We start from the raw sequence: 26,446 nt of genomic DNA on the forward strand, positions 1-26,446 counted from the left end.
ACGGGATGCAGTGCTCAGCCTGATTACGCACGGTCCTAGTGGAGGTGGTATCCCATTGACTTCCTATGACCTTTGAATTGACTCACCTAACCAGATGTGGAGGACCTTCAGTTTAACTTGAACTCCTAACCACGGCGTTTTCCATACTAACGAACATTGCCAGAGGCGACAGAAGTTACAGAACTGGGGTCGAACTCCGGAACCTGACATTTCACCAGTGAGCCACCGATCCACACTTCCACGTAAGGAAATTTAACGTATACCCTGACGACAAGAGAAGTTGGCGTTTAATCGAAAACGTAAACCAGGAATGCAGCAGACAGCCAGAATAAAGAAGAGATGTTAGTAGAACCAGATGCCAACTAGAACAAGGCCGTCTACAGGTAGCTCTTGGCCTATGAAGGTTTCCTCCGGTCATGAGATGAGATGCGATGACGTCGGACGGCTGACGATGGCGCAGGAGTCTGAACCAAGGATGCCGCCTGGTAGTCACGACGATGTGCGGCCATCGCTAGTGTCATACTGGATGGCGGTGCATTAGATACACCGCCGCTGCAACAGACTTGCCACAGCTCTTCTCAGATATCCTGCAATTACTGAGTAGTTTCAGGAATCAACAGTTGTTTAAAAACGGGTGCCAAAGCATTGAGAAGTTATGTGCTTATGTCGCTTTTATTGAGCGACAAAGCACTTTATATGGTAAACAGAACAAAATTATTTCAAGTCTTCCTAGAGAAGGACGTTCGGCAGAATTTAGTAAGCATAATATAACGTGTATGTGATCAGATTTATATCAGATTTTTAAATGGAATGCGCTAGCTAAAATAACCAGAGGGTTTTGAGAAGGGTGCGTTTTATCACATAATCTATTTAATTTATATGTCGACGATTTCGTAAACGAATGGCGAAATTTATTACTACGTCACTTAAAAAGCAAATAACGCTAGTCTAGATCAGCATTTCTCAACCAGGCATACATGTCAGACGTGGCGCGAGATTTTTTAGGTCTTTTAATCTTCCGCAGATACAGTATCAAGAACATAAGAAAATTTACCGCCAAACTTTATCTTCGACTAAGAAATTGCTCATCATTATCGTGATTATATGCATAATAATAATAAAAAAAGATGTAGTTCCTGTGTTTGCTTTTTTGCTTGTAGGGAAAAAAATCACATGTAGGGGTATCGCGAAAGTTTGAAACGTACTTCAGTGAGCCCAAAGGAAAAAAAAAGATGAAAAACACGACTCCAGATACGTTGCTTTTTGCAGACGACCAAGTGATTTTAGCTGGAACTGAATACGATCCACAAAGTTCACTGGACCTTCTTGTGGAAGTAGCAAGTGGGTAGTGACGTTATTTATGGTTAGGGACAAGTTGGAACTAAAATAGTCATTAGTAACGAAACAGTAGGGCACGTTAACAAATTTCTTTATTTTGGCTGCGAAATTACATGCTTCTCAAATGATGTGACGAAAAATCCAGTTGCTATGTGGCGCAATCAGAAGGCATTTTTAAAAGTAGTGGAACAGATACATGGGCTAAGCTGTGTAAAGTAATGGCAGTACCAGCGTTGTTGTAAGTAAGGTGAATATTGAGCACTGACTGACGTTGATCAAAATGACGTTAAGTACAGATATGAGATTTCTGGATAGCAGTAGCTGGCTGCAAATTATTCGATAGGAACAGAAGTGGAGACATATTTAATGTCCGTCAAAAAATAGTGGAAGTACAGGAACAAATGGAAAGAACATGTAACGTGACTGCAAGAGAGCAGAAAACCAAAATCGTTGCTGATAGATAAGCCAAAACGAGGCAGCTGGTTTGGCCAAAGGAAGTATGGAGAGTGCAAAATACTAGAGACAGAAAGAAACCAGGGATGGTTTAATCAACGATAATGACATAAATATAAAACAGTGTCAGATCGGTGATTGTGTGTTGTGCGCCAGTGTCCTATGAGGAGGCGAGAATACGAGCGATACCAAGTGCAACTGACATGCTGAGTGTTGTCCCAAAAAAGTATTCGGACACCTATCAGTGGACATTGTGGGGTTAGTCTGCCTTTCGCCTTGAACTTTGATGGGGACAGTTTCAGTGAGGTGTCCGAATGTCTGTGGAGGAGTGGCAGCCCGTTGTTTCTCAAGAGTCGAAACCAGACGGAGTTGCGATGTTGGACAGTGGGGGTCTGGAGCGAAGTCGACACCCTGAGTAATCCCAGAGGTGCTCCGTTGCCTTCAGGTCGCGACTCTGGGCAGGCCAGTCCATTTCAGGAGTGTTACTGTCCACATACCATAGCCTCAATGATAGGATGCATTGTCATGCTGATACAAAGAAGCATCTTCCCCCGAACTGTTCCTCTACTGTACTCCGTACACACTGCTGTATAGTCTCTTCATATTCTTCCACATATAGCGTTTTACGAGGGTAATCCCAAAAGTAAGGTGTCCTATTTTTTTTGTAAGTACATAGACCTGTTTATTTCTGCAATGGTTTACATCAGTGTACAGCCTGAACATTTAGCTATTTTTCGACATAATCACCATTTCTGTCGATGCATTTTTGTAGACGCTGTGGCAGTTTTTGTATGTCCATGTCATGCCACCTCGCCGCCATGCTGTTCGTAAGTTACGAACCTCTTCTTTCACCTCGTCGTCGGAGCTGAATCGCTGGGACCTCAATTAACGCTGACAGGTACTGTGAGACTCTGAAAAAACTCAAACGGGCAATTCGGAACCGGAGAAGAGGAATGTTGAGCAAGGGTGTACACATTCTCCATGACAACGCTCGCCCACACATCGCTCGGCAAATCGTTGCTCTCCTGCAACAGTTTCAGTGGAACATAATCACCCACTCACCCTGTAGTCCTGACTTGGCGCCCAGTGACTATCACCTGTTCCCTAGGTTAAAACAACATTTTGCCGGATTGCGATTCAGCTCCGATGCCGAGGTGAAAGAAGGAGTTCATAACTTTCTGAAGAGCATGGCGCCGAGCTGGCATGACATGGGCATACAAAAACTGCTACATCGTCTACAAAAATGCATCGACAGAAATAATGATTATGTTGAAAAATACTAAATGTTCAAGCTGTAAACTGATGTTAACCATTGTAGAAATAAACAGCTCTATGTACTTATAAAAAAATAGGAGTCTTTAGTTTTGGGATTACCCTCGTATTAAGAGCTTTAAGGGAACCATTCCCTAACCACGGGTAACACTTCCATACAGTAACTCCACTTTCTCCGTACTTACTGTTGGCATTAAACATAATGGCAGGTAAAGTTCTCCAGGCATTCGTCAAACTCGGCCTTTCTATCGGGTGTTCACTAGGTATAGCGTGGTTAATCACTCGTTTCCAGTCATCCACAATTTCGTGGCGTCTCTGTTTACACTGTTTCGCACTTAGCGCAGCATTGGCTACCGAAATCAGTGGTTTATGCTCCACTGTAGTACCCCATTCTTTTTAACTCCCGAAGCAAAATCAGTTTGCCAACCGGCCTGCCGGTAGTGCATTGGAACTCACGAATTATTCTCCTGCAACCACCCTCCACAGTGCTCGGCAGTTCCTGTCCGCCAGTACTTGATATCTGCTTGGTATTGGTTCAGCTGTGGTTGCTCCTTCGCACTTCCTCTTCACCTTGCCATAACCGACAGTCGGCTCGTGTAGCTTTAGAAGGGTTCAAAGGCCCTTAGTGGAATTACACTACTGGCCATTAAAATTGCTACACCACGAAGATGACGTGCTACAGACGCGAAACTAAACCGACAGGAAGAAGATGCTGTGTTATGCAAATCATTAGCTTTCCAGAGCATTCACACAAGGCTGGCGCCGGTGGTGACACCTACAACGTGCCGACATGAGGAAAGTTTCCAACAGATTTCTCATACACAAACAGCAGTTGACCGGCGTCGCTTGGTGAAACGTTGTTGTGATGCCTCGTGTAAGGAGGAGAAATGCGTACCATCACGTTTCCGACTTTGATAAAGGTCGGATTGTAGCCTATCGCGATTGCGGTTTATCGTATCGCGACATTGCTGCTCGCGTTGGTCGAGATCCAATGAATGTTAGCAAAATATGGAATCGGTGGGTTCAGAAGGGTAATACGGAACGCCGTGCTGGATCCCAACGGTATCGTATCACTAGCAGTCGAGATGACAGGCATCTTATCCGCATGTCTGTAACGGATCGTGCAGCCACGTCTCGATCCCTGAGTCAACAGATGGGGACGTTTGCAAGACAACAACCATCTGCACGAACAGTTCGACGACGGTTGCAGCATCATGGAATATCAACTCGGAGACCATGGCTGCGGTTACCCTTGACGCTGCATCACAAACAGGAGCGCCAGCGATGGTGTACTGAAGGACGAACCTGGATGCACGGATGGCAAAACGTCATTTTTTCGGATGAATCCAGGTTCTGTTCACAGCATCAGGATGGTCGCATCCGTGTTTGGCGACATCGCGGTGAATGCACATTGGAAGGGTGTATTCGTCATCGCCATACTGGCGTATCACCCAGCGAGATGGTATGGGGTGCCATTGGTTACACGTCTCGGTCACCTCTTGTTCGCATTGACGGCGCTCTGAACAGTGCACGTTACATTACAGATGTGTTACGACCCGTGGCTCTACCCTTCATTCGATCCCTGCGAAACCCTACGTTTCAGCAGGCTAATGCACGGCCGCATGTTGCAGGTCCTGTACGGGCCTTTCTGGATACAGAAAATGTTCGACTGCTGCCCTGGCCAGCACATTCTCCAGATCTCTCACCAATTGAAAACGTCTGGTCAACGGTGGCCGAGCAACTATCTCGTCACAATACGCCAGTCACTACTCTTGATGAACTGTGGTATCGTGTTGTAGCTGCATGGGCAGCTGTACCTGTACACGCCATCCAAGCTCTGTTTGACTCAATGCCCAGGCGTATCAAGGCCGTTATTACGGCCAGAGGTGGTTGTTCTGGGTACTGATTTCTCAGGATCTACGCACCCAAATTGCGTGAAAATGTTATCACATGTCAGTTCTAGTATAATATATTTGTCCAATGAATACCTGTTTATCATCTGCGTTTCTTCTTCGTATAGCAATTTCAATGGCCAGTAGTGTAGTTAATTGACATCCAGCGGAATGACCGACCGATTCTATGCTGAGAACACGTTACTGCCCGTGTCTTTCAATACTGACGCTTGCGCCTATCGTGACACCGGTAAATAAATTGCTTTGGGGCTTCCGGATACTTTGGACCAGATGGTGTAGAGTAGTGGCCGGGCTGTGTGAGCAGCCTAGAGCACAGAGGAGTGCAGGAAGGGCAGCCCGGACAGAGGCCGAGGCGCCTGCCTGCCGGGCGGGCACAGCGCCAGGGGGTCCGCGTGTCTGGCGGCGCCGGAGTGCCGGGCATAGCCGCAAATGTCACCCGTCTGCTCTCTCCGTCCCCGTATCTGTCCCCCTGTTGTTACTGCCCTCACGCCTATTTCTGTCCGCGACTCTGCCTTCGGGTCACAACACCCGTCAGCACCTCATCTTCCCTCATCATCAGCATAGCTCTCGGTGTACAGCCGGCTCCGGCTCTCACAAACTGCACGATTTCTACCTACCCGCTCAGCACACCAACCTTGCAACTTGCCCAAACAGTAACTAGACCTCGTAATTAACAACAGACCTGTGATTTTTTCCTTCTTCACTCCCCGCAATACATTTGTAAGCCGTGTGGGATTGTAGCAATTTTAAGCATAAGAATAATATTACATTTGATTATGAAATTAAAACATAAGATCATTTATTACCTTAAATATTCTAAATGGCAGAAGACTGCGAAAAAATGTCTAAAGAAAGGACATATCCACTGAAGAACAAAACAAACTGGTATAGGCATGCGTATTCAAATACAGAGATACGTAAACAGGCAGAATACGTCTGGCGCAGCTACAATGGCAGGCTATCAGTGAGTTTGAACGTCTAGCTATAGTCGACGCACGAGCGATGGGACACAGAATCTCCGAAGTAGCGATGAAATGGGGATTTTCCAGTACGACCATCTCACGAGTGTATCGTCAATATCACGAATCCGGTACATAATCAAGTCTCGGACATCGCTGCGGCCGGATCCTAAAAGAACGGGACCAACGACGACTGAAGAGAATCGTTCAACGTGACAGAAGTCCAACCTTTCCGCAAATTGCTGCAGATGTAAGTGCTGGGCTATCACCAAGTCTCCGTGTGCGAACCATTCAACGAAACATCATCAATATGGGCTTTTGGAGCCTAAGGCCCACTCGTGTGCCCTTGATGAGTGCATGACACAAAGCTTCAACGCCTAGCCTGGGCCCGTCGACACCGACATTGGACTGTTGATGACTGGAAACATGTTGCCTAGTGGGACGAGTCTCGTTTAAAATTGTATCAAGTAGATGGACGTATGGAGACAACATCATGAATCCATGGACCCTGCGTGTCAGCTGGGCACTGTTCAGGCTGGTGGAGGCTCTGTAATGGTGTGGAATGTGTGCAGTTGGAGTGATATGGGACCCATGATACGTCTAGAAATGACTCTGATAGGTGACACGAACGTAAGCATCCTGGCTGACAGCCTGCATCCATCCATGTCCACAGTGCCTTCCGACGGACATGAGCAATTCCAGCAGGACAATGCGACATCCGCCGCGAGTGATGGAGGTTCGAGTCCTCCCTCGGGCATGGGTGTGTGTGTTTGTCCTCAGGGTAATTTAGGTTAAGTAGTGTGTAAGCTTAGGGACTGATGACGTTAGCAGTTGAGTCCCATAAGATTTCACACACATTTTTGAATGCGACATCTCACACGACCAGAATTGCTCCAGGAACACAATTATTGAGCATATCTGGGATGCCTTGCAACCTCCTCGTACGGACTTATGGACAGTCCTGCAGGTTTCATGGTGTCAATTCCCGCCAGGACTTACACATAGTCGAGTCGATGCCATGTGTTGCGACACATCCGCGTGCTTGTGGCGGCCGTACACGAAATTAGGCTGGTGTACAAGTTTCTTTCGTTCTTCAGTATATAATGAGCTTCAGTTGGAGGTATTTTTGTTCAGACAATACTTTTAAGCTAACGATAATATCGATTCTTTGTACATAATACACTTCAGTAAGTACACTCTGTCCATTTAACCTTTTCCGCCGTTGCCCATTTTGTTCTGTGTTAATACTTGCCTGTCTTTGGGTTTCTAGATAGTTTTAGGTGCTGAACCAGAGTCGACACAATTTAGCGGAATGTAAGAGTATGTTGGTACTGTTCCCAAGTTAATCGTAAATATGTGAATGCTACAGTGGGACCCGTCCGGATGGCGGCGGGAAGGTCATACGGCCACGACTCGGATCCGCGTGTTAAATGGTTCAAATGGCTCTGAGCACTATGGGACATAACTTCTGAGGGCATCAGTCCCCTAAAACTTAGAACTACTTAAACCTAACTAACGCAAGGACATCACACGCATCCATGCCCGAGGCAGGATTCGAACTTGCGACCGTAGCAGTCGCGCGGTTCCGGACTGTAGCGCGTAGAACCGCTCGGTCACCGCGGCCGGCTCCGCTTGTTGAATTAACAGCGAGAGCCACTGTGCGGGGCGGCCTGTGTGAGACTTTCTAGCTGGTTTCCCACATCCGACGAGGCGAATACGTAGCTGGTAACGCGCATGCCCCGTCACTTACACGATTCGCAAACATCTCGAAAACGTTCTCATATTTTCGCACGGATAATAGTGTTAGCCGGCCACGATATTATTGCACTTCGCGTCGCGCGGACCGTTCTCGGAAACACGCGATGACGTTACAGTAAGCAAGTACGGTGATGATCAAGGAAAATGCATCGCACTGCCAAAGATTTCAAGACAGTTGTACATATACTATCAAGTGTTTCACATGAAATATCACAACACAAACTTGCGATAAGCCGACCGAAGGACCCTCACTCCCATGTGCAATGATACTGTGGTCGACTAATAGACACAGACATGTGGCGTACACAAAATCGGTCCTGGGGAGGAAAAAGGTGGCGACGTGAAGGTATCCGGTCACACACTACCCTTGGCATTGCCAAATCGAGAATAATATACAGACCCTGTGAAGACAGGAGATAAGATAATCAAAAGAAGAAAAAGCGTAAATGTTAAGTGGTTAGCCGATTCAAACAGAGTATAAACGATGTCATTGTCCAAAGTGGAGAGGCCTCGTCTGTACAAATATATGTGAGCGGTCTTAAGACTGAAGGGCAAGTTTCGGAATTCGAATAGGGGGATTAGTGCAGCCTCTCTCGATCTACTCTGAACCACAGAGTTTCTGTCTGGCTAGTGGCTATACATGCAATGTGTCATAATTCAATTCCTACCTCTCATACTTGGCATAAGTTCTCCTGCATATCTTGCGAGATTACCATTCAGCAAGGGAGGATATTGCAGGCATAGCGTGGGGGGATTGTTTCCAAAACGAATTTTCACTCTGCAGATGAGGTACTGGCGGAAGTAAGGCTGTGAAGGCCGGTCGTGAGTCATGCTTGCATAGCTCAGTCGGTAGAGCACTTGCCCGTGAACGGCAAAGTGCCAGGTTCGAATCCCGTTCCGGCACACTGTTGCGGAGTTTCAGTATAAAACCACTCTGCGTGTCTTGTACCCCATTTAAGGGAGATATTTGACGGTGTTGCAGGTGTTAATGACATCCAACTGAAATTCTGTAACGCCTTCATTACGCGTTTGGCGCGTGAGATCACACGACGAAGACTGAAAAACGACATTCGTTTTTCTCTTCCTTTTTCTAGAACAGTTCGTCTATGCATAGTTTCGCAAAGGCTATCTACAGCTCTGAATTGTGCACTTCCTCTACCTCACTAGTCGAGTCGTAATGAGAGTTGTTGAAATATAGTTGCTGTTTAACGAAACGATAGCAAATTTGCATCTTCCCCGTAAATGAAGCAGTAGGTTCCGAGTCTTCGTGAAATAAGATCTGTATAAAGAGAGTGGCTTGGGTTGTGCCGCAGACTGAGTTCTTTGGTGTGACGCCAGAGTTCCAAACCGCGCCAGCTGACCGCGGGTTCCAGGCAGGACGAGGCGTGGGCAGCCAGCGGACCGTGGAAATTTCTTTGAGCCTGTCTGGCGCTGCCTGGAGTTGCTTCGGGTTGGACGGGCGCACCAAGAAAAGAACGGGGACGTCACTGCTGCATATCTGGCGGAGGGTACTTCTGAGAATCATTTTCCCGTTGCCTTGATCCATTTGCGAAAGATGCGTGGGAAGAACGACCTGTAAGTTATCTCGTTTTCTCGACGTAATCATTTCGCGAGACGTGCGTGGCACAGTATGTGTTGCTGGACTCTACTGCGAACGAGCGCTCTGTGGATTTTAGGAAACTTTTCCGTGACGCACCGCACAACTCTTGCGGTGACTGCTAGTGGTTTAGAACTAAGTGTGCGGACTCATATTACTAGCGTATTTCCGCGTCACAGTGTTTTGGGTGGGTAGAGAGAGCTTTTCAGCAGTTACTGGAGATGATGGTTCCTATACCACGCTCCCTTTGTTTTTGTCTCCAGTCGTAAGACTGCTCCGATGTGGCACTCCGTGTGCAAGCCTCTTCAGCTCTAAATAACTACGGCAACCTACATCCATTTGAACGTGTGTAGTCAAGCCTTCACCTACCACTTTTTTAATGGCTTGGTATACGTTTTGTCAACCGGTCCCTTCTTTTAGTCAAGCTTTGCCAATAATTTCTTTTCTGGCCGATTGGATTCAGTCCTCTTCAGCTCTTATACGATTCACCCATCTAATTTCAGCATTCTTGTGTAGCACCACATTCCAAAAGCTTGAACGTTTTACTTGTCCCTATTATCTATCGTCTGCGTTTCACTTCCGTATCAGGTGACACTCCAGCAAGTTATGTCAGAAAGGGCTTCCTAATACATAAATTTGTATTAAACGTGTATAAATTTCTCATTATCAGAAACGATTTTGCTATTGGCAATCTGCCTTTTATATCATATCAACTTCGACAATCTTCAGTTATTTTGCAGCCGAAATAGTGAAACTCATACTGCTTTTAATGTCAGATTTCTCAGTCTAATTTCCGCAGCATCGCGTTATTTAATTGGACAAAATTTCGTTACTCTTGCTTAACTTTCGTAGCTATCTATCTCGTTTCTACTTTGTTACGCTGGAAGGGATTGAAACACCTTCTGCAAGATTTTATTTTCACACCTGCCAGTTACTCTTTTGACTTCAGTAGCTGCGACATGGTCGCGAAAGGAATAGTGACGCAAAATGTAAATTTCTTTCACTTCACGTCTGCGGTCACAAACTTGTAGGTTCTCAGACTACCGGTTTCGGCCAGCAGCGACCATATTCAGATCTCGTTACCGATTTGTTACTTCCGTTTACAGAGCCTTTTGACTCTTTCGTAAGCAAAAAAAAAAAAAAAAAAAAAAAAAAAAATTGGTTCAAATGGCTCTGAGCACTATGGAACTTAACATCTGAGGTCATCAGTCCCCTAGAACTTAGAACTACTTAAACCTAACTAACCTAAGGACATCACACACACATCCATGCCCGAGGCAGGATTCAAACCTGCGACCGTAGCAGTCGCGCGGTCCCAGACTAGCGCCTAGAACCGCTCGGCCACTCCTGCCGGCTTCGTAAGCCAGAAATGGCACTAATTTAATAAGCTGCGACGCGGTCGCGAATGGAACAGTGACCCGAAAATGTAGAATAAATTTCTGTAAACTGAAGCAACAAATCAGTGCCGAGATCTGAAGATGGTCATTGCTGACAGAAACCGGTGGCCTGAAGACCTACACGTTTGTGACCACAGACGCGAAATGAAAGAAATTTATACTGTTTTGGCATTGCAGGATGTCCCGCGTTCAAATCCCAGACGAGCCCTAGCGTTTTGTGCAAACTGGTCGCACGTCGGTGGCTGAGTCAGCGCAAAAAGCTGCCCGTCAGTATAAAATGAATTTAATATTTGCTGTAAGCAACTGACCCCTCTGGTCCGACGTATGAAGGTGATTACGAAGGTTTCGGTACAGATCGTAGCAAATGCTTGTCGGTATGTCTTGTATAAAATGATGAGAAAGTGTTTCCGCCCGGAATCGAACCGGGGACCTTCTGCGTGTTAGGCAGACGTGATAACTGCTACACCACGGAAACTGCTGCTGTAATCCTTACTTCACAGAGAACTTGTAACAAGATTGCCATCGTAATTTAAAAATTCAGTAAATGCAGCACTTGCGTATCGAAGGTACATGGAGCAGATCCATACATGACGTGGCTCACGGGAGTAAAATGCGACATAGGCAGAAAAATACTGTTCCCGCCCGGGATCGAACCGGGGACCTTCTGCGTGTGAAGCAGACGTGATAACCGCTACACTACGGAAACGACGGACGCGATGAGTCCATCCTTGTGCTCTCAAAGACGCCTCAGCCTTCCTCTCGTCCGCGCATGCACACACCATAGTTCTTTTGACAGCGTGAAACCCGTCACAACCGAGGGCTCTAGTCTTCGGGGTGTTCGAGAGGGTGTCTGCCGTAGCATCCCGAACGAGATAGCGGCGTTTCGCTCAGTCGTTATTGCAAGTCATATCAGCAAAAACAATCACTTTCTTAGCAGCAGGCAGTGCGAGCCCAGCGTTACTTGCAGATAACTCACAGTAATGTGAATTAGAGTTGCATAGCGGCCCGAGTCATGTGTGTGTGACTGGGGAATGATGAAAATCGACGTTTGCCTAAATGTGCGTAAAACTGCTTGAATAGCGCAGCCACACCAACGACCCTTCAGGCTCAACATTGCGTAATGCCGTTGGCGGTGAGTTGTACACCGATCATTTCGCGAGAGTCTGCGTTACCATAAACTAACTGCAAGCGAAGGCTTTTGCCGACAGTGAATTCGTTGGATGCGACAGTCGCGGTGTCTGTTACTACATCGTCATTCCTCGTGAAGTCCGCTGCCAGCGCAAAATTGCGCGTCGCTGTTCTCCCGGAACTGGACTGCATACCGTAAGGCATAGTCCGCGCTTTAATGAGGTAAACACGCGTCACGTAAGGTGTTTTAGCGTGAACGTAAGATCTGAATCACACGCTGCCATAATTATTTCTGGGTATTATTGAGACGGCGCGAGTTGGGTGAGGTAGCGTATTCCCGGTAGACGGCGTCCCAGCGGCGCTGCGTGTTAACCGGTTCTACGGCCAGGGAGGGGCGGGCGAAGGCATCGCTCGTTGGCACGCCACGCGGCCGATTGCTATGAGGAAAGCACGGGCGCCTCGTGCCCCGGCGGGCGCCGAGCCAGCATCTAATCTGCACCTGCAGCCTTAGATGCTGAGAGAGAAAGAGAGCAGCCCTGAGTCACGGTCTGCTGGCCTTATTAGGAATTTTCCTTTTCCTCCGTGCAGAGGTGCCCGCTGGGGCCTTTGTTGCTAATACGAACAGGTAGCCGCCGTACGTTTTACACAAACTGATGTGCGGCAGAGATAATTCGCTACATGTTTCGCCATATCTTGAAGGAAAGAAGAACCATGTGCCCCAATTAGCTCCCAAAACCTGTGTTTGTGTTCGTAGGAAATCGGACGAGGGGAAAGGGTTTATAGATGAGGTAGCGAGGTAAAATTTCGAGAAGGATGCTTGACAGTCTTCATTAACTACATCCTGTTTCAGATTCGGCGAAGTTATTTTAAAAAATTTAAGAAAATTGGGGTTTAACGTCCCGTCAACAGTTACGTAATTAGAGATGGGGCACAGGCCCGCGTTAGGGAAGGAAATCGACGTGGCCTTTCCAAAGGAGCCTTCCTAGCCTTAGAAAACTTAAATGTCGATGGATTGGTGGGGATTTGAACCCCCGCACACCCAAATCATTCCATGTCTTAATCGCTACTCCACCATTTGGTACGTACGGTTGGGTCTCGATAATTCGAGGTGAACGGGACCGAGACCACCTCGAACTGTTGAAAACTCAGACTAATTACATAGAATGAAGGCTTTCACGGCAGATGTTGTCATCACTTATCATTTCCGGGCTGAGATGCCGTGGTCCAAACATAAGACTCTCCCCTGACGTTTCGCCTTCGACTGCGGAAACCATCCTCAGAGGACAATCGGCGAACTGCAACGAGAGCTCGAGTGAGCGCCGTATATATAAGCTATCCAGAGAGCGCCGCTGTCAATCAGGAAGGTGACCATGAAATAAAGTTTAGTGAGACGACCGTCATAGCAAAGACGTCGCATTATTATGCGCGAATGTACAGAGAGGCCACTGAGACTGCCAAACACTGCAATAATTTTAATAGAAAAGAGAAAGGCATTAAGCTGGATAAGATACGGATGTCAACATTGCAACAGCCTGACAGTCGGATTAGTTTCAGTTGAGAAAGTTGGCAATATCAGAGATCATAGCACAGCCGACGACACGTGATTGACCGCGGCGCCCTCTGGATGGCTTATATATACGGCGCTCACTCGTGCTCTCGTTGCAGTTCGCCGATTGTCCTCGGAGGATGCCTTCCGCAGTCGAAGGCGAAACGTCAGGGGAAAGTCTGATATATGGACCACGGCATCTCAGCCCGGAAATGTTAAGTGATGATCAGAAAATGGTTCAAATGGCTCTGAGCACTATGGGACTAAACTGCTGAGGTTATTAGTCCCCTAGAAATTAGAACTAGTTAAACCTAACTAGCCTAAGGACATCACAAACATCCATGCCCGAGGCAGGATTCGAACCTGCTACCGTAGCGGTCTTGCGGTTCCAGACTGCAGCACCTTTAACCGCACGGCCACTTCGGCCGGCGATGATCAGACTATCAACATTTATGTGGGAAAAAAAAATAAAACGTCGAACAGAATAAATCATATGAACAACACCTCAGTCGTTTTTATCACACTCAGATCTTTCGACTGACAGATTCTTCAGAGCGTTTCCTAGAAAAAAAGCTGTTCCAATTTAAGTCGCTTGCTTCGCCAGTCACCAACACTAACTACGTCGGCACCGTATTCGAGAGCAATTTTTTATTGTTTCTTCTTTGTCAGGTAGTTTCAGAGCTTCTGACTTAAAATTCAAAGGCACAAATTAGCTTCTCTTTGTTACAAACACTCATTTTCAGGTGCGCAAACAAAAACAGTCAAAGAAAACGAAACACAAGTGTGCTGTACCGATAATGGCAAACCTACAACACCACTTTCTACAAAAGACAAAAGGTTGCTTGAATAAACAATTAAAAACCGGGAGAAGCGTATGCGTGACTTCATTCACACAGATGCAACGAAGGGCCTCCAGTGATTCGACAGGTGTGATGCTGTGCTGTAGTTTTTTACTGTCGGTTCGAACAGTGACCAATACTGTCAGAAAAAAGTTAAAAATTATTTGCTGTACTCTTCCGTCTCTCTTTCCTCTACTGACTAACAATTTGGTACCAAGTAGCATCATCAGACCGTTCTACTATAAAAAGATCACAGTACATAGTTAAAATATTCTACAGGAAACTTTTTTCTCTCTGTGATACCTAATGTGGTAGATAAAGAAGCTTTCAGCCCCGAAGAGCGGTCGTCAAGCTCTCTTAAAACAGTGCACGTGTCACACACGCTCAGCCGCTCCCGCCGAAGGTCCGAGTCCTGCCTCCGGCATGGGTGTGTGTGTTGTTCTTAGCATAAGTTAGTTTAATTAGTGTGTAAGTCTAGGGACCGATGACCTCAGCAGTTCGGTCCCTTAGCAATTCACACACTTTTTTTTTTTCCTCTCTCTCCACGCGCTCAAAGTAAAGCTCAGTCTTATGCTTTCAATATACACAACTTACGGGCACAAGTGATAAGTCACACTGTAGAAGATACCAAAAATGTAAAATTCTGAATATAACGTGGTAAATAATAAAATATAAAGAATCAAACAATCTCCACTGGAATACATCATAAAAGGCGGAATTGTTAAAGAATACTTCAGCTATTTACTGTGATATTTTGGTTGTAGAAGAACCTAATGACTGTATTTAGTTGCGGTCATTAGACAGAATAAATTGCGACTATAGGAAAAAGCATCAGCCCCCCCCCCTCAATCGTATTACAAACTGTGATCCATTTAATATTAAGCCCTCGTAGCAAATGAACAGAAATTCAAGCCGGTTCGTACCGGCTCTCAATAATACCCAGAAATATTTATGGCAGCGCGTGACTCGGGTCCTACATTCCTGTTAAACGCCTTACGTGATGTGTGTTGAACGCATTAAACCATGGACTGAATGGCTTCCGATATGCAGCCTCGAAGTACGCCGTGACAAAGTACGATTTCAATACTTACTGTATATGGGAAATGTAACATTTTGGTTCTTGCTGCGAAGTGTTCATGTCGAAGAGAGTACTGCACAAGGGAAGCACTATAACACACATTTTCTCTCATTTTATCAAAATTATGACAAGTCACTCGCAACAGAATAGATAACCTTTCAGTTCCCCTGGCGCGATCGATTTGCAATCCAGCATTGTAGTTCTAAATCTCGTACTGTGTAAAAGAACGGGAATGTATTACCAAAGACTGGTGACAATTTCATTTGGACGTGTCAATCAGCTTTTCGTTTGTGACGGTTCATCAAACTTAATGGCTCAAAGCTGGTTATGAATGAAACGAACAAGCCCAAGGACGGGTGTTAAATACTAGCCGGATGTACTCTTTTTACACCACACTAAACAGTGAATTTTTTTATGGTAGAATGTTGAGTAAATGGTTAGTTCAACGCCTGAAAATGTATCACCTTTCACATAGATTTTTTCATTGATGGTTGAGCGATTTGTTTGTTGAATCGCAAGAACAGTATAGGCAGCAAGGCATCGCTGTGTTCAGAGCAACGTGCAGATTGATGATTCACTGTTACTGGTAGAGTAACCCCACACGGAGGTTGAATCAGTGCCCAGTTTTCAAGGGCTGTTACTACACGTGGTCTTTTGGGAACCGAGAAAAAAGTTTTCGTAACCTCTTCAGTTCTACTACTAGAAAAATATGTTTATAGTATTCGTATCGTATGTCATTGACGGCACAGACGGCTGGAACTTTTAGCATTAGGTAATGACACGCTGCGGAAGGTCAGCAAAGTATCGGCGCGTTTATCTTTGGCGTTACGTGAGTACAGTATACAGATAAAAGTTGCCTTTTCCGTGTGCCCTATACGACACGCGGGAGGCGGAGATGGTGTATTCTATGAAGTGGAAATTCATACTCATTGCGCCGTTCAGTGATTTTGTTCCCGACAACACGCTGTTCAAATGGTTCTGAGCACTATGGGACTTACTTCTGAGGTCTTCAGTCCCCTAGAACTTAGAACTACTTAAATCTAACTAACCTAAGGACATCACACACATCCATGCCCGATGTAGGATTCGAACCTGCAAGCGTAGCGGTCGCCGCGGTTCCTGACTGTAGCGCCTAGAACCGCTCGGGCATCCCGGCCGGCCCATATGCTGTAATCTACTTCTAAATACATCTTGTTATTGTGTCTGATTGACATGTAACGTATTGTTTTCTTCAAGATTCGGGATAACTTTAATGAGATAAGGCTGATAATGTTCGTAGTGTTTGTGTTATTTTTTGGCCGGTGTGGCCGAGCGGTTCTAGGCGCTTCAGTCTGGAACCGCGTGACCGCTACAGTCGCAGGTTCGAATCCTGCCTCGGACATGGATGTGTGTGGTGTCCTTAGGTTAGTTAGGTTTAAGTAGTTCTAAGTTCTAGGGGACTGATGACCTCAGATGTTAAGTCCCATAGTGCTCAGAGCCATTTGAACCGTTTTGTTTTGTTTTGTCTGACAACAGCCTTGTGGAGAGCGCGATGTGACGACGGTAGAGCTTAGATCTTTCACTCGTTCTTGCCAGAAGATGCAGCTCAGTGCGACTGCTCTACGTCGCAGAGAGCGCGGATTTTATTACGTAGTTCGTCTGCTGCAAAAAACGGCGGGCACTGGCCTGCTATGTTGCGAACGAGGCAAGGCTGTGATGTGCGAATGGGAGAGACGGACATATGCGAACGGATACGCAAGCGCAGTGGCAGCAAGTACGGCGTGCTTTTTTTTCTGCAGCGGTAGCGTGTGTTTTGGTAACCGAGGCGCGAGCCGGAGAGGGCGGCTGAGTCAGGGCAGGTGGGGGGAATTGGCTGAGTCACGCCAACCCTTCGTTCCCTCATTAATGGCGGGATTCGATGACTGGTGGCGCGCTTCGCCACGCTCAATTGCCACTGGCGCCAGCGCCCTGTGTGGCCAGACCAGAGCTGCGAGGGGGCGCACTGCACGAGGGCGGTGCAGCTCGCATGTTTCACCCGTCCTGGACCTGTGCGACTCCCTCATATTCCGGGGCCAAAAGATCGGTGTAGTCAAACGAATTTTTCGAATTTTGTCCGACGTACTCCAATAACAGAGGTGCGTTTGAGTGCCTCGACAGAGACGTGGAAGGCAAATATCACCACGCGAGGTGATAAATCAGAGAGAGAGAGAGAGAGAGAGAGAGAGAGAGAGAGAGAGAGAGAGAGAGAGAGAGCGCCGACGGAAGAGAAGTCAAATAGGTAAGGGTATGGGGGATGAAAATGTTCATACGTAGTGAACGTAGCGCAATTGACTTCGACGTTAACACGGATAAAACAAAATACCATCTTCCACGCATTCAACTAGGCAGTCACCAACCAAATGGGCTACTGCCATTGCTTGGGAATTTAGTTATCTCTGGGTGTTGCTCTACGTCTAAAACATTTTTCTTGCTCTTTGATCGGGCCTTAAAAATATAGCAAGCACCCGATTATTTTGGGGTTAATGCAGACCCGAGACTCCACGGGTAACGCGAAGAACACGGATAATGCACAATATAGCGTTCTTTTTTACCGGAAACAATGTACTATATGTACAAAACATGCTGTATGTACCATTTGAAAGGCCGCCGCATCAATTACATGATATTTACCGTAAACTAACAACTTACTTACAAATTTACGTTTAAAACACGCTATATTTCTACCACGTAGCTTGTCTATGTTCGGTAAATAATCGTCCAAAGTTTCCTGTTTTTCATTTACTCTTTTTCAGACAATGGTTCCAATTTTTCGGAGAACTAGTCAAGTGAATTCTGTCCTGCGTGATCTAACAGATCGACGCATTTCAGTGCCTCGATCACCTCGTCTTCGCTATTGTCCTCTGCCGTACACAGTTTGTTTACGAGATCCGCATAGCTTAGCTTCTCAAAGCGCGATTTATAGTCATCGCTATTTTACTACTCGCATATGGTTTCGTCATCTGTGTATTCACAACCAGAAGTTCGTATTGTAAACGAAAATAATCGTTCTCGTGACATCAGTGTACTTAAGGCTTCGATTTGATTTTTTACAAAAATTGGAGAACTGTGCACGGACGGACAATCTACAAGCCGAAAAATCCGCCGCAGGATACTTGAGAGCGTGCTGCGCTTGTGTTCACGGACAATATTTGACAGATGACCATGTTTGTGTTCTGTTTGTACGCATTAACTTCAACCATGATCCGTCAGTAGCTGTGCTGTTGTCGCAATTGTAATGGTAATTGAGAATTCGTGTCGTGCACTGGCTGTTGTCTCTCACTTTTCCGCATTCTTTGTTCGTCGACAAAGTTGTAGGATTGTCTGTATCCATTGTTTTGAACAAAACCAAAAGTCTTCTAAATGTGCTTAGACGCCACGCGTAGTGGCCGCGTGGTTTAAGGCACCACGTCACGGATTGCGCGGTCTCCACCCCCACCTCTCACCCCCACCCCCGCCGGGGCGGTTCGAGTCCTCCCTTGAGCGTGCGCGATGATCAGAAATTTGGTCGCTTAGGAATTTACACACGTTTGAACATTTCTGCTTAGACACTGAAGGAATGAGGAAAAAACATCACCCTGATAGCTGCCTTTCATCATTATCCATCTGGTATCCTTTAACGGATGAAGGAATCTCTCAGACTTTTCCAGACATTGTAATCTTCAGCCACCAGCACCCCTCCTGCGCGTTTTCTTCTCATCTGTGTAATACAGCAAATACCTTGACCCATCTAGCATCTATTTCATTTGCATTCCATTTATAATTAAATCATCCACCTCCGATGGTGCTGCCTGATCCAGCTGTTTATTTCCCTCTCTTGCAGTATACAACTTCGTATTGTCCCACAACACTTTGAGGGAATGAAACAATATGGGTAGAACTCGATAAATCTGAAGCAGCTATTCTGGTGGTCCTAGGGCGACAAAAATGTGAAAATAAACAGTTGGCCTCTGCCATTGGAAACATGTTGCTCGAAATTAAAGTCAAGCACAGTTTCGTATTGCGCCATGAACCCGCACCTTTTTATTTCACACAGTACCGTATTCTTTAGAGGTAGAAAAACTAGTTCTCTTTGCTGAATTAATGGATCTGTTTCATAATGTCTTACCGAGTAATGAGAGGGAAAGGTAGTTGTAGAGATTTTGAGTTTATGGGAAAATTAGTTTGGTTTATGTTTGGTATAGCTACTGACGCCGTTGCAGAAGTACCTTAGTATATTAAAATCTTTTCGTTGTTGTTTTGTTGTTGTTGGTGGTGGTGGTGGTGGTGGTGGTGGTGAGCTCCCAATGCTAGAGTATTCTGTTAAAGTCTCTTAATATATGCATAACAGCCGCAAACTATCCACTTACTGATTAACAAATAGTCGGGATGGCATTTGGTGCGGTTGCTATTCCGCCTACGATTGATCGTTCATTTTTCAAGTCTTCAGATTCCGGTTTTAGTTCTGTACGACATTTTTGTTCAGCCGTGCCATTTTTAATCAGAGTTAATGCAAAAGACATACCGACAATTAGTAAAAGAAAAGCTTTCTGTCCCCACAGTTCGATCAGTTGCTTGTTCCCAAGCATGGCTTCGTCTTGCACCCCAGCCTTCTGGGAATTTAGGGCAACTTACGGTCTGAACTTTGGACATGTGAGTATATCCTTATTGAACATGTTTGTTTCTTTAAAGCACTTGCAATGAAATGGAAGAGTGAATTAATGAATACTTCTCAGTATCACGATTAACCGCTATGAAGACAGTTCCTGTCAGTTTTGTGGGGCACTGCAAGGGGCCTCACGAAGCGAATACCCGGAGCTTTTCCCCCTGTTGTGACTTAGCTGGTACACAGTGGTTGTTTCTTGAGAATTTTTTTTGAGCAAATGCCATATAGTCAATGTTATCAGTCACATTGGGCCATCTAACGATTCCGTGATCAAAATTTACCAGCGTCTCAGTGTTTCAGTGATCTTAATTACTTGGTGATGTCAATTACTTGCTGCGTTGGTCTGGTCAGATGCCTTACAAGGGAACAGTACTAACTTCCTCTTTGATTCGTATTGACAGGGTGTGTAGGACACGCCTAGAAATCTAACATATGTACAGAGGAAGACGTAACTTTCTACCGTTTTTGAGAAAATAGAGTTTTAAAATTATAGGCCTGATTGTGCTGCAAGGTTTTTCGGGGCACTAGTGTTCGCGGGATCCGCAGCCGAGCGAGTAAGCATGTAGTTCCGTTCGTCGATTGGCTGTGGATGTAATCCCGTTGTCAGTAATTTATTTTTCATTCCCACTCAATTCTAACAACAGATTTATTACGAGAGTGAACGGTATTGGTATACAATCAGTCATTTACTATTTTCCTAATTTTTAGCATGAAAAAAGAGAAATAGTGGTCATTTTATGTATTTTATTGTGTCTACGTTTGCGACAAGTATAATGTGTAACCTATGGGGTATTGCACGTATCACGATGATACTGATTTTAGAAATTTGGTAAACAGTAAGAATCGCGACGTTCGGCAGACATAAGGAAAGCTGAATTTTTGCACGTCCATGGGTTTTTTCAATGTATCTGTTGCGGAACAAACTTGCTCTACATTCAATTCGGCGGCGTACCGCGCATATCGAAGCATAGCACCGAATATTGGTGCAGGTAACTCACAATATAGTAGTACCGGAAGCGAGATTCCATCCATGGCGCTTGCGAAACTAAGCGCTTACTCGCTCGGCTACGGGCATGTTGCATATTAGCGACCACGAAAAGTATATAAGCACGCCTAAGATTTTCAGCCTCTAGTTTCTCGAAAGTAGTTACGTCTTCCTCTTCACCCATATTTAAAGTCCTAGTTCTGCCCTACACAGCGTGTCAGTACGAATAAATGGCTCTGAGCACCATGGGACTTAACTTCTGAGGTCATAGGTCCCCTAGAACTTAGAACTACTTAAACCTAACTAACCTGAGGACATCACACACATCCATGCCCGAGGCAGGATTCGAACCTGCGACCGTAGCGGTCGCGCGGTTCCAGACTGTAGCGCCTAGAACCGCGCGGCCACTCCGCTCGGCCACTCCGCTCGGCCACTTCGGTCGGCGCAGTACGAATGAAACCGGTGAGAGGGGAAGCTCATACGGTCCCCTAGTCAGCAGGGGACTGACATACTGAGAGAATGGTCACGTCACGTTACGACGCCGCTGTCAAAGATGGCAGTACTTGGGTAGACAGCAGAGCTGGTGAGGGCGTGCCTGCCTGTGACCGGAATACACATTCGAGTATTACGAGAGGCTCCCCCCTGTAGCGATGCGGTGCCATCCCGCATATTGCGGGAGAGGGGAGCCAAATTAAAGCGGCTGACTCACTGGCCGGCACCGCCGTGCAAATGAAACGCGATAGGCGCGCGGGGGCGCGGGCCGTGGTTCGACGCCGGGGCCTGTGCTGCTTTCTCAGTACCCACCCACGCCTGCTGGTTGAGGTGTGTGCCACAGAAGGCGTGCACGTAGAGTGCCATCACCCTGACACACCTTCTCCAAGGAGAACTTCTACAGCCGAAGTCCCTTTTACACGAGTGACTTTCGTGTCACAGGTCAGTCGTGGCGAATGACACACTGCAGTGCTCTTGTGCTGTGACTCGCCTTCACGAGTGGTCGGTTTTGCTTCACAGCCCGGCACCGAACTTGGCATGTGTTCTGAATGCTGTCTGCTGCGCAATTAGGCACCCGAACGGTGAATGTCGGATTATGAGTCGAGAAAGTAGCAACATTACGGAACTAGCAGTGACAATAGTGTTTAAGCAACCAAAGCAAAATCTTAACTGTATCCCTTGTGACTTATCCAAAAGCAATTTTCTCCGTTGGTATTGTCTGTTTGTGTTCTTATTTATGAATGGTGTTGGAAACCACCTGAGCCACCTCCATTTTGCTGAGGACATTCCACGATTTTATTCTGTACAAAACTCACACAAGAATCAACAAGTCGAAATTAATGGGTACAAATTAACAGTGACGCCAACAGAGCCCGTGGCTAAAATCTTTGTATTGGAGACAGTTGCAGAAAACTACTGGATGTACGGGACAAGAAAGAAACAGAACAGCAAACAGAACCAGAAGTGCTTTTGGTGAACTAAATACGCTTTTCAAAACAAAGTTTCTTATTCGTCCTAAACACAGTATTTTTGTTACTGGTGTTGGCTTGCGCCAGTGAGATGTGGACATTAAATGCGAGAAGCATTAAAAAAACAGCGAGCAGTGGAGAGATGTATGTTGCGAGAAACTGGAAAACAGGCGAATGGATCAGAGAAGAAACGAGAGCGGAAGACGTAATTATGGCTTTTAGTAAAAATGAAATGGAAGTAAGCGAGATGTGTAGACAGACGGAGGGGTGGCAGCTGGACCAAGGAAGTTATTTCCTAAATTCAAAGCATTCGTAAGGCCCAGAAGGCGGCGTGAAGTAAGCTGGATAGACGGCTTTAGAAAACTAAAAGATCAACAGGGTTTTTATCGCCGAAGTCCTTAGTATGTTCTGCTGTTGCTGATGAGCCAGGATGACGTTTTCAAGTAAAATGTCACTAAAATGACTTTTACTGTTTAAAAGTGGAGTAGCGTTGACGAAACACGATTGCCGCTGGCAATTTTGTGAAAATCCCATGTCTGAAATCAGTTTGAATACGCTGGACATAAATTCACGCCCACGTTGTAATAAAACTGTTTATAGTGAGGTAAATGTACTACCCGACCTTGGATCATATGGAATGAACGATACCGCGGTGAAGACTTAAAAACCAAAACTCCACTGCTACAAAGCTATGCGAAAATACAAAATGTCAATGTTTATAGGTACTTAATACAATTGCAAGGATGATTATGAACTTCTCGAGAAAGATAGACGTTTTCTTGTATTTTATGTATGAAATATATGTCCCAAAGATTATTTTACATAAATAGATCGGTAATTGATATCAATTTCTTTGCTACATGTTTTTAGATGAAAATCTCTGTTCTTTATCGGAGCTCGTTGCACGAGTCGGAAGTGTGAAGATAAAGAACGAGATATGTGTGTTTCATTGAATTGTACTGTGAAGTCACATGACTGAAAATATATGTGTAATTCTGCAGGAAGTCCACCAGATTTCACATTCTTATTGAATTAGAAACCCGAACATCCTGTAGACAATTATAGAAATATGAACTGCAGAAAGGAAGAGAACAACGTGCAATTAACATGCAACAAAGAACAACAAAAAAGAGTATTTTTATTATTAACATAGCTGGTTATTAAAATTAGACTGCCCCTGTCACTCACTGCAGTCTGTCACTATCTCAATCAGGCAGGTGCTGTGAAAATGTGACCAGCCGTCCAAATTACTAACTTACTCCAAACATCATCAAGTTCTACATTGGGCCACAAGGAGGTGGTGACGGTCAGAACGTGGAGAAACCAACTAAAAGTTTTAGTCTCCAGCTAGGCCGGAGACGGCATTAATGGGAAACGATCGTGTATTCCAGTACGCAGTTACGTACGGGTCGCCGAAAACAGCAGCTATGCGGCATAGTAAGGAGTTTTCTTGTATCGAGAAAGTGTAATGGTAACAGACGTGCATTATTAAGAAAATTTAAATATTTGTTGGTGTTTCCTACGGACTTTGTGCGAACCGTTTTACTTTGTAATCCAGTATGGTTTATTCTCGTTTTTGTTTACGTTTGAACGATTTGTGACAATGTTCCCACGCGAGTTACCGTTCAGTGTGCAGACGTCGGTTTGTTGCTGAATAAATGGAAATATGATAATTCTGCAAGTCGTTTGCCGTCGGTTCCGGGACCTGTATACTGTTGTCAGAATCGTCGTCACGGTCTCGATGACGCCGGACGCTGGAAACTTTTGCGGAAACGAGCACGTGACAGAGTCGGTTGGAAAAGTCGTTCCCAGGCTGCCTCCTTCTGTGCGCGCCTCCAGAGTATACACGATTTGTGACTGTGCCGAGGTTTCCCCTGACCTTTATCACGCCAAATATTTGTCCGGGCGGAGTGGGCAGCTAAAATGCTTAAGGTCCGCCCCACTGTCTCGCCACCCATGTCACACCGAGGGCGCGACACTCGGCGGTGCTACACACACACACACACACACACACACACACACACACACACACACACACTATATTATTCATTGAAAAATTCCTTCTTGTAGTGGCAGTTTGGAACCTGCATTCTTCACTACATCGCTAGGTTTGTTCACGGTAAGTTCGATCAACACGCCATTGTTACGGAGGTGCTCCGTGAATTCGAGTTGGAATGCCCGGAGGGAAGACGACTTTCTTTTCACGGAACACTGTTGGGGAAAATTTAGAGAACGTGTATATGAAGTTGACTGCAGAACGATTCTACAGCCACCAACGTACATTTCGCGTATGCACCACGAGGATAAGAGAAATTTTAGTGCTCTACGAAGGCATACAATCAGTCGTTTTTTCCGTCGGCTATTTGAGAGTTCAACAGGAGAGGAATTGAGGAAGTGCTACATGGTACCCTCCGCTGTCCAGCTTGCGGAGTAGGGATGTAAATGTAAAAGCAAACGAAGGAAGTTTCGGAGACTGCGATCTGTTGTCATAATAGTAGCCGACAAATCAAACTGTATTGGTAATATCCGTAGGTGCAGCTACGAATCAGTCCGAATTCATACCAAGGATGTAAAATTTACGAAGCTTCTTGAGGATTTAATGTCACTGGTGGCCATTTCTTATTCCACTGACGATTTTCGTAGTAGAACCAACTGATGAGTATATTATTAATAGCAGATAACGCGAGCGTTGCGTAAAAGTGACTGACACAAAATAAGTGGAATAATGTGACGTACGTAAATAACTACGATAAACAGCTTTCTTGGTCAATAATACATCGCCACGATAGCTAAGCAGCATCTTCCGCATTTCATTGTATATCTGTTGACACGTTTGTGACAAGTTTGCCACTAACTTCCAAATCAAAATACTTTCTGTCAATAGTGCTGCACAGCTTCAGTGCATTTAACGGCTACACTGTGGGGCCGTCAAAAATGTTGTACTGAATAGTTAATTCCAGACGAATACGAGGGGCGTTCAGTAAGTGATGCAACATACTTGTTTCTGAAAGCAGGTTGGTTTTTACTAAAGTTAAAATCTTCCGGGTTGTTAGGCCGCGTCATATTTCTTCTAAAATAATCCGCGTTTCGACCCCTCAGCTGGGATCTTCTTCAGCATCTTTTGGTGTCCACTATTGCTTGGTTTTTATTCAGGATTCCAATACACCATACTATTCCCTACTCTTTCGGCTACAAAACCCTGTTCTTCAACATACTCTCAGTTCAGTCCGATGATCTTAACGCCACCTTACTGAGAGGAGAGTATGCCCGCATGATACCACTCTACTGCGCGACGTCTCAGAGCCATCAAAAAATGGCTCTGAGCACTATGGGACTTAACATCTTAGGTCATCAGTCCCCTAGACTTAGAACTACTTAAACCTAAGGACATCACACACATCCATGCCTGAAGCAGGATTCGAACCTGCGACCGTAGCGGTCGCGCAGCTCCACACTGAAGCGCCTAGAACCGCTTGGCCACTCAGGCCGGCTCAGAGCTATCATCCTGCTGCATCAATAACTTCTCCACCATCCACGTACTGCTCCTTCGCGTCATTGGGCGAAACAGATAGAAGTCTTCTGTTAAGCGCCGAGGAAGCCAGCGTGCAAACATCTCTGGGTACCCCAACTGGCGGACGAGTGTGTCAGCACTGCCAACAGAGACGCCCAGTTGAGCAGCGAGGCGTTTCAATGTGATCCGCCGATCATCTCGAATGAGAGTGTCCGCACGTCCCTACACTGCAGGAGTCACAGCTGTGTGTGGCCAGCCGGCACGCGGGAGATAGGGGACAGGTTTGCGCGACCATGTTGCGATGGCGACAGACGCCTCGCCCAACGACTCGGTGCTTTCGTTCACTGTCAGGTCTCCGTAGACACTCTGCAAGCGGCTATGAATGTCTGCGATGCTCCGATTTTTAACCAAAAGAAACTCAATGACAGTTCTCTGTTGGGAACGCATCTCCGTGGCGCCATATTGAAGGCTACTGTAGGGCCGCCTCGTATACTATAGTGGCTGAAGCGGGAATATTCCACGATGTCCCACAACCGAAATTGGCCTTGGTCA

General features: G+C 45.9%; 1 protein-coding gene and 2 non-coding genes across 3 annotated transcripts in view; 1 reads left to right on the forward strand and 2 right to left on the reverse strand.

Moving 5' to 3' along the window:
* Positions 1-26,446, forward strand: part of LOC126473488 (uncharacterized) — a 378,095-nt gene that overhangs the window by 133,646 nt on the left and 218,003 nt on the right. The window lies entirely within an intron of this gene.
* Trnav-aac (transfer RNA valine (anticodon AAC)) lies at positions 11,090-11,162 on the reverse strand. The gene has a single exon. It is a non-coding gene; the product is annotated as a tRNA-Val (tRNA).
* On the reverse strand, positions 11,321-11,393 carry Trnav-cac (transfer RNA valine (anticodon CAC)). The gene has a single exon. It is a non-coding gene; the product is annotated as a tRNA-Val (tRNA).

This window comes from Schistocerca serialis, chromosome 4, assembly GCF_023864345.2.
Source record: "Schistocerca serialis cubense isolate TAMUIC-IGC-003099 chromosome 4, iqSchSeri2.2, whole genome shotgun sequence".
NCBI lineage: Eukaryota > Metazoa > Arthropoda > Insecta > Orthoptera > Acrididae > Schistocerca > Schistocerca serialis.